Below are 15,210 nucleotides of genomic sequence, written 5' to 3'. Positions count from 1 at the left end.
GCAGAAATAGACAAATCCACTAATTTGAAAGGGTATCCACATACTTTTGTATATATAGTGTATATTAATAAGTCATAGCGTGTACAATGATGGGACAAGTGCATCTTCTTACCTTCCATCCATCTTGCTGGGCTGAATCCACCCCGATCGCCTCTGCCTCGGAACCCACCTATGTCACCCCCTCGGCCCCGGCATCCCCTGCGGTCAAAACCCCCACGACCCCCTCTGTCTCCACCGAAACCTCCTGACAGTCAGACAGAAATACAGAGGGAGAGAGACACAGAGAGAGAGATACAGAGAGGGACAGAAAAAAAGGGTGAAAATGTCATTAAAACTAGTTAACACAGAGCTACGGGCTGCATCCAGTTTATTTGTGCCCTTGGGCACTAGGCTAACATGGCCTGCTATAAAAGGCAGGCTACACCTCATCCATTACTCTTTGTTAGTACATAATCAAATAATTATCTGTACAGAGACTTCGGTAGCCATTAAGCTGCTCCCTTTGTGTGAGCGTGTATCAGTCGAGTTAGCAACAAAGCTGCCACTGAGCAGTAGTCAGCCACTGAGCTAAAAAGGCTAAAACACTAGGCTAAAATGCTGGCCTAAAAGCTAAAATGCTGGCCTAAAGGCTAAAATGCTGGCCTAAAGGCTAAAACGCTAGACTAGAGACTAAAACGTTAGGCTGAAGTCTAAAAGCCAGTGCAGAACGTTGGTTTCAGCCTTACCATCCATAGGAGACATGCCACCTCCAGCCCCCTCTGGTTTGGGGGACTTGCACTGGTTACACTCGTTCCTCCACGAAAAGTTCAGGTTCCCACACCCCCTGAAAGGAAAGAGACAGCGAATCTCAGACACACACCATCATAACTAGCAGCTCACCCCCATCCTCGTCCCCAAAATGTACACACACCTCAGCCCTGACTTACAGGTCGGAACACTTCCAGTCTCTAGCTCTCTGCTGTCCTCCATTGCCACGGGCACCATTGTCGCCAGAGAAACCACCACCACTTCTACCACCTCCAAACCAGCCACGACCCATCGGCCCTACAGAGACAGAGGGTACAGGGGGTTAGAATATACAGGACAGGTACTATAATACTTAGCTCTCGAGAACCTAAGGGGGGTATACCCAGCCCTTGAATTCTCAAATTAAGTTACGGACCACAGCTGGGTCAATGAACAACAATCCCGCCACTCTGTTTTAACATTTAGAAATGTTATTAATCCTCGCTAGCGACTGTGAAGAGCAAGCAGATTTGCTGGAACAGTTCCCTTTCAATTCATTCAATTTGGGAAATTGATTGTGAAATTCTAATTAATGAATTGTGAAATTCTAATGAATGAATAGGAAAATCCTCAATCCATATCCTACCTGGACTGAAATGAAGTGGAATTGACTCCAACCCAATTGACCCAACCCTATAATGACCTACTCCACCACCAAACTCTGCCTCACCTCCTCGTCAGTCTCTTATGCCGCTACCGCCGCCACCCCGGCCTACTCCGAAGTCCGCCCTGCGGGTCGCAAAGGACACCTCGATGGGGTTCCCTTTGAAGTCCTTCCCTGCAACGGAGAAAACAATAAAATATTATATAATATTTACAAAACCCAAATATGAAGGGCAACAAGTGAAAATCAGTGACTATACCTATTCTCTTCAGTGACTAAAAGAGTAAACAAACCCATAAGAAAAATAAAATGCTCAGAGACCGCTTACAGTTTCATGCATCTATTTTTTTTAACAGTAGTTTCTCCACAGGTAATCCCCTCACCATCAAACCAGTCAGCTTTGGCAGAAGAGGGTCGTCAAAGGACACGGTGGCCTCGCCCTGTATCTCTGTCTGTAGGTTCTTATTGATCTGACAGATGGAGAAAGGGAGGTAAGGAGGGAGAGTGTGATAAAGAGAGAAAGATGGAGAGGGGAGAGAGAGTGAGATAGGGGAATTGAGGTAGAGAAAGAGTAGAAAACGAGAGATGGATTGACAAAAAAGCAACATTAAGATACAAAAGGAAAATGCGTTAGATGTAAGCATTGCATAGGTAAACACAATGGCCTACCAGTCATAACATAGCATATTAGTAATCTACAGCAAAGCCTCAGGAAAAGATGCCACCCATGCACCAAAGTCAGGGCAGTGATGGGTGTGTCAGGTATAATTCAATGGAGGGAGGTGTTAAGAGTTCAATCAATAAATAAGTAGGCAGGCCATGCACCTGATTGCAGATCAGAAACATCCTGTAATGAAAACATATTTGCAGCAGAAACAGGAAGTGAAACCATTTGTAGAGTGGGGGAAACAATCGACAAGGCAGCTGCTTTTGCAGCCATATCAGCCATAGCATTCCCTTTAGAGACAGGGTCAGATGCATTAGTGTGAGCTTGACACTTGCAGACAGAAATGTATGTAGGTTTCCAACAGGTTCCAACAAGAGAATGGCTTCCAACAGGTTCGCAATCAGTTTAGAATGTGAAATCATCTTTACAGATGAAGTAAGGAACGCACGATGCTGCCACAATGATCCAAAATCGTGCACCAACCCAAACGCGTATATCTGCTATCAGTATAAATGGTAACAGTTTTATCCTTTGCTAGAATAGTCAGTGCGCCCTAGTCAGTGCAAACAATTCTGCAGCCTGAGCTGACAGATGTGATGGCAGTTTTGCACTCTATTTACAGCAGTAGTGACTGCGTAGGCCACCAATGCCCTGTGGTGACTTTTGGGGCTTGAGCCATCAACAAACAGCTCTAGGTCAGCATTCAGTAAAGGCACATCAGAGCGTGTGCTTCCCCATCATCGTAAGTTAGCAAAAGAGTAGCAGGGTTAAGAACAGTACAACATTTAAGAGTCACATGAGACATTGTCAACAACACATTTCCGGTCACAACTTGCAGACTTGTTTACGTGCTGCTGTGCGTTTTGTTGCCAGCCTTAGTTTGCTACCTGACAACTTTACAGTTTTTACTTTTTAATTACGTTTATATTTTTAGTTTTTCCCTCACTCAACTTTTTTTCATTCAACTTTTTCACTCCGGACGCTTTATCTGGACATGGTCCGTCAGGACCTCCAACAGCCGAAGCTAAGTAGTAACATTAACATGATGCCTTCTAATTGCAGTCGCTGTACTCATAATATACAGGAGAATGATAAAAGCCCAGCTTCAGACGCAATCGTTAGGCAAGGGTAATTTCAGTGTAGGACAGCGTCTGTGCCACTAGTAAGTACAGATAGTAGTATAAATCCCCTCGCACGGTCCCCGCAGCCGGACAACTTTCTCATGGCTTCTGGAGGGAAATGCTGTAGGAATGCTCAACCGGTGTCGCTCATTCAGCCGACAGAAACTTTCAACCGGTTCTCCCCATTAAGCAGCGAGTCGGAGTCAGAGGCCGAGCCTTCTCTGGTCTCTACTCCTCGCGTTACGGGGTCTGAACCACCAAAGCCTCCCACCATTAGCTCTGACAAATTGGAAACCCTAGTCCTTGGCGACTCCATTATCCGCCGTATTAGTGTTATGGGATTTTGATGAATAATGACTAAATTATGTATACATTTAGCTTAAAACTATAACTAAACTGAATACTACTATGTTACTGTATGGATGTATGAACATTATTCTAATCATAGTGCTGAATATAATGTGTGTGATTTTAAGGAATGTCTGTTCCTTGTTAGAAACGAATGGAGTTATCGTCAGACAGGCTGGAATACTGTGTTCCTTACAGGACATTTTGTCTCTACCCAGGGAGGGGAGAGACCTTGGGCTGGTCGTAGATTGTTTAACAGGTGGCAGACAATGTGAGAAAGCTTTTGAACTGTATTACCATTGTATCCGAGAGGAGGAAGGACATTTTAAAACCTATGACGTCATTATTATTATATAACCTGATGTAAATTGTACTATGATCAGTACTCTCGAGAATAAACGCTATTGATTGATTGATTTTGAGACTGGTCTCTGTCCATTTTATGCAAATAAGTATCTTACAAATTCTTAGAATTGGACAGAGTGTTTTAATTGAATTGATTGATGAACATATAGTCCTTGGCGACTCCATTATCCGCAGTATTAGACTTAAAACGAATCATCCAGGAGGCAGGGGTACCGACGTTAAGGCTAATCTGAAAATGGTGCTGGCTAAGCTAAAACTGGCGAGTGTAGAGAGTATAGAGATATTGTTAACCACGTCGGCACCAACGATGTTAGGATGAAACAGTTAGAGGTCAGCAAGCGCAACATAGCTTCAGCGTGTAAATCAGCTAGAAAGATGTGTCGGCATTGAGTAATTGTCTCTGGCCCCCTCCCAGCTCTACAGCAGAGTATCACAACTCAATCGCTGGTTGAAAACTGTTTTCTGCCTCTCCCAAAAGATAGAATTTGTAGATAATTGGCCCTCTTTCTGGGACTCACCCACAAACAGGACCAAGCCTGGCCTGTTGAGGAGTGACGGACTCCATCCTAGCTGGAGGGGTGCTCTCATCTTATCTACGAACATAGACAGGGCTCTAACTCCCCTAGCTCCACAATAAAATAGGGTGCAGGCCAGGCAGCAGGCTGTTAGCCAGCCTGCCAGCTTAGTGGAGTCTGCCGCTAGCACAGTCAGTGTAGTCAGCTCAGCTATCCCCATTGAGACCGTGTCTGTGCCTCGACCTAGGTTGGGCAAAACTAAACATGGCGGTGTTCGCCTTAGCAATCTCACTAGAATAAAGACCACCTCCATTCCCGTGTCACGACTTTCGCCGAAGTCGGTCCCTCTCCTTGTTCGGGCGGTGTTCGGCGGTCGACGTCACCGACCTTCTAGCCATCACTGATCCATTTTTCATTTTCCATTGGTTTTGTCTTGTCTTCCTTCACACCTGGTTCCAATCCCATCAATTACATGTTGTGTATTTAACCCTCTGTATCCCCTCATGTCCTTGTCGGAGATTGTTTTATTGTATGTTATGTGCAAGTCATGTGTCGGTGTGCGACGGGTTTTGTACCCACTTATATTATTTTTTGTATATTTTGGTTTTTGGAGTTTTATGAGCACTTATTCAACGACTCCGTTTATACCAAGTTCATTTTCCTGCGCCTGACTTCCCTGCCACCGACATGCATCCATTACATCCTGCCATTATTGAAAGAGATCGTGATACCTCACATCTCAAAATAGGGCTACGTAATGTTAGATCCCTCACTTCAAAGGCAGTTATAGTCTATGAACTAATCACTGATCATAATCTTGATGTGATTCGCCTGACTGACACATGGCTTAAGCCTGATGAATTTACTGTGTTAAATGAGGCCTCACCTCCTGGTTACACTAGTGACCATATCCCCAGCGCATCCCGCAAAGGCGGAGGTGTTGCTAACATTTACGATAGCAAATTTCAATTTACCCCCCAAAAATGACGTTTTCGTCTTTTGAGCTTCTAGTCATGAAATCTATGCAGCCTACTCAATCACTTTTTATAGCTACTGTTTACAGGCCTCCTGGGCCATATACAGCGTTCCTCACTGAGTTTCCTGAATTCCTATCGGACCTTGTAGTCATAGCAAATAATATTCACATTTTTAGTGACTTTAATATTCACATGGAAAAGTCCACAGACCCACTCCAAAAGGCTTTCGGAGCCATCATCGACTCAGTGGGTTTTGTCCATGTCTCCAGACCTACTCACTGCCAGGGTCATACTCTGGACCTAGTTTTGTCCCATGGAATAAATGTTGTGGATCTTAATGTTTTTCCTCATAATCCTGGACTATCGGACCACCATTTTATTACGTTTGCAATCGTAACAAATAATCTGCTCAGACCCCAACCAAGGAGCATCAAAAGTCGTGCTATAAATTCTCAGACAACCCAAAGATTCTTTGATGCCCCTCCAAGACTCCCTCTGCCTTCCCAATGATGTCAAAGGACAAAAATCAGTTAAAACCTCTCTGGGATAGGCGGGACGCTTGCGTCCCACTTGGCCAATAGCCAGGGAAAATGTAGAGCGCCAAATTTTAAAAAATGATATAAAATCAAACGTTCATTACATCACACATGTAAGATACCAAATTAAAGCTACACTCGTTGTGAATCCAGCCAACATGTCAGATTTCAAAAAGGCTTTTCGGCGAAAGCATAAGATGCTATTATCTGATGATAGCGCAACAGTAAACAAAGAGAGTGTAGCATATTTCCACCCTGCAGGCGCAACACAAAACGCAGAAAAAATATATAAATCATGCCTTACCTTTGACGAGCTTCTTTTGTTGGCACTCCAATATGTCCCATAAACATCACAAATGGTCCTTTTGTTCGATTAATTCCGTCCATATATGTCCAAAATGTCATATATTTATTTATTTGGCACGTTTGATCCAGAAAAAAACAGCTTCCAATTTGCGCAACGTCACTACAAAATATCTCAAAAATTACCTCTAAACTTTGCCAAAACATTTCAAACTACTTTTGTAATACAACTTAAGGTATTTTTAAACGTTAATAATCGATCAAATTGAAGACGGGTCTATCTGTTTTCAATACAGGAAGACAACAAACTAACGATACTTTTCTAGTCTTGCGCAACTATCAAACAGTACACATAAAGTTACACTGATTCCAGATGGCCGTTCTTCTTCATTGCACAAAGGAATAACCTCAACCTATTTCCAAAGACTGGTGACATCCAGTGGAAGCGGTAGGAACTGCAAACAGGTTGATTAGAAATCTAGTATCCCAATGAAAACGCATTGAACAGACGGTGACCTAAAAACAAAAATTCTGAATGGTTAGTCCTCTGGGTTTTGCCTGCTACATAAGTTCTGTGATACTCACAGACATGATTCAAACAGTTTTAGAAACTTCAGAGTGTTTTCTATCCAAATCTACTAATAATATGCATATCTTATATTCTGGGGATGAGTAGAAGGAAGTTGAAATTGGGCAAGCTATTTATCCAAAAGTGAAAATGCTGCCCCCTATCCTAGAGAAGTTTTAATCACCTAACTGAGGAACTCAATTTAACCTTGCGCAATACCCTAGATGCAGTTGCACCCATAAAAACTAAAAACATTTGTCATAAGAAACTAGCTCCCTGGTATACAGAAAATACCCGAGCTCTGAAGCAAGCTTCCAGAAAATTGGAATGGAAATGGTGCCACACCAAACTGGAAGTCTTCCAACTAGCTTGGAAAGACAGTACCGTGCAATATCGAAGAGCCCTCACTGCTGCTCGATCATCCTATTTTTCCAACCTAATTGAGGAAAATAAGATCAATCCGAAATGTATTTTTGATACTGTCGCAAAGCTAACTAAAAAGCAGCATTCCCCAAGAGAGGATGGCTTTCACTTCAGCAGTAATAAATTCATGAACTTCTTTGAGGAAAAGATCATGATCATTAAAAAGCAAATTACGGACTCCTCTTTAAATCTGCGTATTCCTCCAAAGCTCAGTTGTCCTGAGTCTGCACAACTCTGCCAGGACCTAGGATCAAGGGAGACACTCAAGTGTTTTAGTACTATATCTCTTGACACAATGATGAAAATAATCATGGCCTCTAAACCTTCAAGCTGCATTCTGGACCCTATTCCAACTAAACTACTGAAAGAGCTGCTTCCTGTGCTTGGCCCTCCTATGTTGAAAATAATAAACGGCTCTCTATCCACCAGATGGGTACCAAACTCACTAAAAGTGGCAGTAATAAAGCCTCTCTTGAAAAAGCCAAACCTTGACACAGAAAATATAAAAAATTATCGGCCTATATCGAATCTCCAATTCCTCTCAAAAAAAAATGAAAAAGCTGTTGCACAGCAACTCACTGCATTCCTGAAGACAAACAATGTATACGAAATGCTTCAGTCTGGTTTCAAACCCCATCATAGCATGAGACTGCACTTGTGAAGGTGGTAAATGACCTTTTAATGGCGTCAGACCGAGGCTCTGCACTTGTTCTCGTGCTCCTAGACCATAGTGCTGCTTTTGATACCATCGATCACCACATTCTTTTGGAGAAATTGGAAACCCAAATTGGTCTACACGGACAAGTTCTGGCCTGGTTTAGATCTTATCTGTCGGAAAGATATCAGTTTGTCTCTGTGAATGGTTTGTCCTCTGACAAATCAACTGTACATTTTGGTGTTCCTCAAGGTTCTGTTTTAAGGCCACTATTGTTTTCACTATATATTTTACCTCCTGGGGATGTCATTCGAAAACATAATGTTAACTTTCACTGCTATGCGGATGACACACAGCTGTACATTTCAATGAAACATGGTGAAGCCCCAAAATTGACCTCGCTGGAAGCCTGAGTTTCAGACATAAGGAAGTGGATGGCTGCAAAAGTTCTACTTTTAAACTCGGACAAAACAGAGATGCTTGTTCTAGGTCCCAAGAAACAAAGAGATCTTCTGTTGAATCTGACAATTAATCTTGATGGTTGTACAGTCGTCTCAAATAAAACTGTGAAGGACCTCGGCGTTACTCTGGACACTGATCTCTCTTTTGACGAACATATCAAGACTGTTTCAAGGACAGCTTTTTTCCATTTACGTAACATTGCAAAAAGGCACTGGAGCAACAAACCGCCCTTGCTGTCTCTGCCTGGCCGGTTCCCCTCTCTCCACTGGGATTCTCTGCCTGGCTTACTGGTGCTCTTCCATGCTGTCCCTAGGAGGGGTGCGTCACTTGAGTGGGTTGAGTCACTGACGTGGTCTTCCTGTCTGGGTTGGTGTCCCCCATTGGGTTGTGCCGTGGCGGAGATCTTTGTGGGCTATACTCGGCCTTGTCTCAGGATGGTAAGTTGGTGGTTGAAAATATCCCTCTAGTGGTGTAGGGGCTGTGCTTTGGCAAAGTGGGTGGGGTTATATCCTGCCTGTTTGGCCCTGTCCGGGGGTATCATCGGATGGGGCCACGTGTCTCCTGACCCCTCCTGTCTCAGCCTCCAGTATTTATGCTGCAGTAGTTTATGTGTCGGGGGGCTAGGGTCAGTCTGTTATATCTGGAGTATTTCTCCTGTCTTATCCGGTGTTCTGTGTGAATTTAATTATGCTCTCTCTAAATCTCTCTTTCTTTCTTTCTTTCTTTCTTTCTCTCTCTCGGAGGACCTGAGCCCTAGGACCATGCCTCAGGACTACCTGGCATGATGACTCCTTGTTGTCCCCAGTCCACCTGTCCGTGCTGCTGCTCCAGTTTCAACTGTTCTGCATGCGGCTATGGAGCCCTGACCTGTTCACTGTGATTATTATTATTTGACCATGCTGGTCATTTATGAACATTTGAACATCTTGGCCATGTTCTGTTATAATCTCCACCCGGTACAGCCAGAAGAGGACTGGCCTCCCCTCATAGCCCCCCATCTATCTTCTGTGGTCGTGCTACTAGGTGACCTAAACTGGGACATGCTTAACACCCCGGCCATCCTACAATCTAAGCTTGATGCCCTCAATCTCACACAAATTATCAATGAACCTACAACTCCAAATCCGTAAACACGGGCACCCTCAAAGATGTCATCCTAACTAACTCGCCCTCCAAATACACCTCTGCTGTTTTCAATCAAGATCTCAGCGATCACTGCCTCATTGCCTGCATCCGTAATGGGTCTGCGACCAAACGACCACCCTTCATGACTGTCAAACGCTCCCTAAACACTTCTGTGAGCAGGCCTTTCTAAGCGACCTGGCCGGGGTATCCTGGAATGACATTGACCTCATCCCGTCAGTAGATGATGCCTGGCTATTCTTTAAAAGTGCCTTCCTCACCATCTTAAATAAGCATGCCCGATTCAAAAAATTTAGGTAAACTAGGAATAGATATAGTCCTTGGTTCACTCCAGACCTGTCTGTCCTTGACCAGCACAAAAACATCCTATGGCGTTCTGCATTAGCATCGAATAACCCCCGTGATATGCAACCTTTCGGGGAAGTTAGGAACAAATATACACAGGCAGGTAGAAAGCTAAGGCTAGCTTTTTCAAACAGAAATTTGCATCCTGTAGTACTAACTCAAAAAAGTTCTGGGACACTGTAAAGTCCATGGAGAATAAGACCACCTCCTCCCAGCTGCCCACTGCTCTGAGGCTAGGAAACACTGTCACCACTGATAAATCCACTATAATTGAGAATTTCAATAAGCATTTCTCTACGGCTGGCCATGCTTTCCACCTGGCTACCCCTATCCCGGTCAACTGCCCGGCACCCTCCACAGCAACCCGCCAAAGCCCCCACCATTTCTCCTTTACCCAAATCCAGATAGCTGATGTTCTGAAAGAGCTGCAAAATCTGGACCCCTACAAATCAGCCGGGCTAGACAATCTGGACCCTCTCTTTCTAAAATGATCTGCCAAAATTGTTGCAAACCCTATTACTAACCTGTTTACTAGCCTCTCTTTCATATTGTCTGAGATTCCCAAAGATTGGAAAGCTGCCGCGGTCATCCCCCTCTTCAAAGGGGGGGACACTCTAGACCCAAACTACTACAGACCTATATCTATCCTACCCTGTCTTTCTAAGGTCTTCGAAAGCCAAGTTAACAAACAGATTACCGACCATTTCGAATCCCACCGTACCTTCTCCGCTATGCAATCTGGTTTCAGAGCTGGTCATGGGTGCACCTCAGCCACGCTCAAGGTCCTAAACGACATCATAACCACCATCGATAAGAGACATTACTGTGCAGCCGTATTCATCGACCTGGCCAAGGCTTTCGACTCTGTCAATCACCACATTCTTATTGGCAGACTCGACAGCCTTGGTTTCTCAAATGATTGCCTCGCCTGGTTTACCAACTACTTCTCTGATAGAGTTCAGTGTGTCAAATCGGAGGGCCTGTTGTCCGGACCTCTGGCAGTCTCTATGGGGGTGCCACAGGGTTCAATCCTTGGGCCGACTCTCTTCTCTGTATACATCAATGATGTTGCTCTTGCTGCTTTTGATTCTCTGATACACCTCTATGCAGACGACACCATTCTGTATACTTCTGGCCCCTCTTTGGACACTGTGTTAACTAACCTCCAGACGAGCTTCAATGCCATACAACTCTCCTTCCGTGGCCTCCAACTGCTCTTAAACGCAAGTAAAACTAAATGCATGCTATTCAACCGATCACTGCCTGCACCTGCTCGCCCGTCCAGCATCACTACTCTGGACGGCTCTGACTTAGAATATGTGGACAACTACAAATACCTAGGTGTCTGGTTAGATTGTAAACTCTCCTTCCAGAGTCACATTAAGCATCTCCAATCCAAAATTAAATCTAGAATACCCTCGTAAAACTGATTATCCTACCGATCCTCGACTTCGGTGATGTCATCTATAAAATAGCCTCCAACACTCTACTCAACAAACTGGATGCAGTCTATCACAGTGCCATCCGTTTTGTCACCAAAGCCCCATACACTGCCCACCATTGCGACCTGTACGCTCTCGTTGATTGGCCCTCGCTTCATACTCGTCGCCAAACCCACTGGCTACAGGTTATCTACAAGTCTCTGCTAGGTAAAGCCCCTCCTTATCTCAGCTCACTGGTCACCATAGCAGCACCCACTCGTAGCACGCGCTCCAGTAGGTCACCCCCAAAGCCAATTCCTCCTTTGGTCGTCTTTCCTTCCAGTTCTCTGCTGCCAATGACTGGGAAGAACTTCAAAGATCTCTGAAGCTGGAGACTCATATCTCCCTCACTAGCTTTAAGCACCAGCTGTCAGGGCAGCTCACATATTACTGCACCTGTACATAGCCCATCTGTAAACAGCCCATCTATCTACCTACCTCATCCCCATACTGTATTTATTTATTTATCTTGCTCCTTTGCACCCCAGTATCTCTACTTGCACATTCATCTTCTGCACATCTACCATTCCAGTGTTTAATTGCTATATTGTAATTACTTCGCCACCATGGCCTATTTATTGCCTAACTCCCTTATCTTACCTCATTTGCACTCACTGTATATAGACTTTTTGTTTTCTTTGTTCTACTGTATTATTGACTGTATGTTTTGTTTATTCCATATGTAACTCTGTGTTGTTGTATGTGTCGAATTGCTATGGTTTATCTTAGCCAGGTTGCAGTTGGAAATGAGAACTTGTTCTCAACTAGCCTAGCTGGTTAAATAAAGGTGAAATATAAAATAAAGATAATTAGCCTGGTTCCTCTCTAGGTTTCTTCCTAGGTTTTGGCCTTTCTAGGAAGTTTTTCCTAGCCACCGTGCTTCTACACCTGCATTGCTTGCTGTTTGGTGTTTTAGGCTGGGTTTCTGTACGGCACTTTGATATATCAGCTGATGTAAGAAGGGCTATATAAATACATTTGATTTGATTTGATAGTGCAGGAGCCATGCTGGAGTAAGATGGGTGGTTCGTGCCACCCATCATAAGAGCATGGACAGCGTGAGGAACTTGAACGGTTAATGAGCACATTGCAACAATGTTAGCACAAGCTAACACTGACTCTGTAGCAGCCGCTACAGCCCTGAGGCAACATACCAACACACCGTCAAGTCTTTTAGAATAGTAAGCAACAAGCTGTTGCTTTCCACCATGGTCCTGAGTGAGGACAGATGACATGAAACCATTTTTCTCGCAAACAAACAGATTAAATGGTTTAGACTGATCTGGCAATCCTAAACAAGGAGAAGAGGTACGCAACTGTTTCAATTTGTCAAGTTGCTGCAGTCCTTCTGGTGTCCACTTTATCTTATCATTCATCTCCATCTTGTGGCCGTGAATGAGATCAGAAAGTGGCTGAGTGACTTCAGCGTAATCAGGTAGCCAGGCTCTGCAATAGCCTGCCATTCCTGTGTGTCATCATGTGCTGTTTTGTAACTGGTTGTGGTATCCAGTATGGATGGGTATCATTACGATACTCTTACCGGTACTGCTTATCGATCCTGTACTTTAACAGTATTCTTATCGGTTCTTTTTGTTATTTTTTACAACAAAAAAAATGAAACATGTTAAGAACAGAATTACCATTTATTTTCTGAAATGTAAAATAAATAAAATAAACAATTATTTACAGCAAAAGAAACAGCAATGTTTTGAACAAATCACTTTTATAGACTCTAATGTTGTGATGATGGAAATGTAAAACAAATGAAATAAACAATATTTTCCTGCAAAAGACAATACAGTGGTATAGAGCAGCACGGGTGGGGCATGCAGGTAGGCTGCAGAAGGACTAACAGTTCTTAGCAGTTCTTCTGGAGACAGATCAACATATTTGCCTTCTCTGGCAGAAGTCGGGACCTATCCTGGCTTATTGTGGAGTAGGCTTGAGCACAGAGGTAGCTTGTTGCAATGTTTGTGAGGAGGGGCAGAGTGGCTCTCTTCTCCCACCACCACATCACAGGATCTTCAGCCATGGGCCTTCGTAGAGCTCGACCTCTAGGTCAACAAGCTTGCTGAGGGTGAGGAACGAGGTGTCCTGTTGGATCGTGAACCTCAACTCCCTGTCCTCCTCTGAGGACAGCTCCTCCAAGGCTCTCCTTGTTTTGTACAATGGAGGGACTGTCTCCTCCATTTACTCTCCTTCTCCTTCAGACTTCTCCTCCTGTTGCTGGTGCTCTGTGTCTGTCTGCTCCGGCTCCTCTGACAGCCCTGGTGTTGCTCCTGTCACATTGGCCTCAACAGTTGCCTTCCTCAGCCTGTCCCAGGTGGGGTCACTCACCCTTCAAATCTGGGGTCCATTGCTGTGGCCTCATGCAGGAAGGCTTGAATGTCCACATCCTGATAGGTTCTCCCACACCTTCTCTTTGATGGTTGCCACAAACGTATCTTCATGCTTCACAGTGAAGTGCTCTTCCAGTTTTTGGAGGATGGGTAGGATCTGTCCACAGGTGGCATTCTTTTCACATGACACACACAGTGTGGATGTATAGAGGATTCTCATGAGCTGGACAAACTCCTCAGCCTTATGGAAGTCCTCGTCCTTCAGACGGTCCAGGTTGTCGTTGGTCATTGCTTTTCACAGTCGTGGTCCAAGGCTGCTGCTTGGATCCCTGGATACTGCTCCATGAATCTCTCTATCATTAGATAGAGCGAGTTCCATCTGGCCTTGACATCAAGGATGAGTGAGTGTTGCGGAAGGCCTGAAACAACAACAAAAAAGAACATACATTTAATTACCGCACACTTGAATATTGAATTAAATTGTTAAATGTGGAAATTTCAAAATAACACTATAATAGATTGAACTGGCATCTTGCCAAGGAACTGCTTCTTTGGACATCGAGGATCTCTTGAACCACACGACCACTGCTTGAATTCGGGCTGCCCATTTATCAATGGAAGTCATTTTGTAGATTTTCTGCGCTGCCAGATTCAATGTGTGCGCAAAGCATCCTATTTTTAGAATGTGTAGCCTCTTGATGGCAACATCCATATTGCCAGCATTATCAACAGTCACAGCTATAATCTTGCTTGGTTCTATCCAGGGGCGAAAATCTGATATCAACTTTGGAGGGGACACGTACATAAAATTTTCTTAAGAGCAATTCCTGAGGGGGACACCAAAAGTAGTGCTGTAACACATAGCCTACATTGTAATATGTTAAATGCATATTGAGGAACCATAATTACTACTACTGGATAATTGATAGGTAGTTAACTGAAGGGTTGTCCCAACTTGTTCAAATGTTTACATCGTTATAATACTAATAATAATAATAGTTATAGTAGTGTTCCTTATCATTCCAGTATGTATTTACAACCAGAAATACCAAGAAAGGCCAGTAGGTGACAATGGTACTGTACACTGTGTATGGGTCCAGTTTTCGTAAATACAATGAACATGGTGCGATCTCATCTAAAAGAATCTCCATTGAGAACCATCACAAAGTTGGTCTCAGTATTGAATTGACCTTTTAATTAGACTTTTTCTGATACATTTATATAGTCATTAAATATCTGCCACTGGCCTGAGTCTTCTACAATAGCTTTACAAGAACAAAAAGCTCAAAATAAGTACAGTTCTAAAAGCGAAATAACTACTTCAATGAATAACTCAAATAAATCAACCAAAATGTCCTTCTAAAATACATATTTATTGTTCAGTCAGTGTCTCACCTCTTCAAACAGCAGCTATGGACAAGTATGTCACACAAAGTACGCAATTTTAAATAAAATAACATAAAATAAATAATTAGTAAGTGTAAAAACTGAAAACTACTAAACAAAAGAACAAATATCATACTATACACCAGGGGTTCTCAAACAGGGTTCCGTGTACCCCCAGGGGTCCC

At 43.6% G+C, this 15,210-nt stretch overlaps 1 pseudogene; it reads right to left on the bottom strand.

Moving 5' to 3' along the window:
* Positions 1 to 169: 169 nt before the first annotated feature.
* On the bottom strand, positions 170 to 13,928 carry LOC139563521 (RNA-binding protein FUS-like; annotated as a pseudogene).
* Positions 13,929 to 15,210: the final 1,282 nt, after the last annotated feature.

This window comes from Salvelinus alpinus, chromosome 1, assembly GCF_045679555.1.
Source record: "Salvelinus alpinus chromosome 1, SLU_Salpinus.1, whole genome shotgun sequence".
Taxonomy (NCBI): Eukaryota; Metazoa; Chordata; class Actinopteri; order Salmoniformes; family Salmonidae; genus Salvelinus; species Salvelinus alpinus.
The sequence above is the reverse complement of the archived record's forward strand: the minus strand, read 5'-3'. Positions and strand labels throughout refer to the sequence as shown.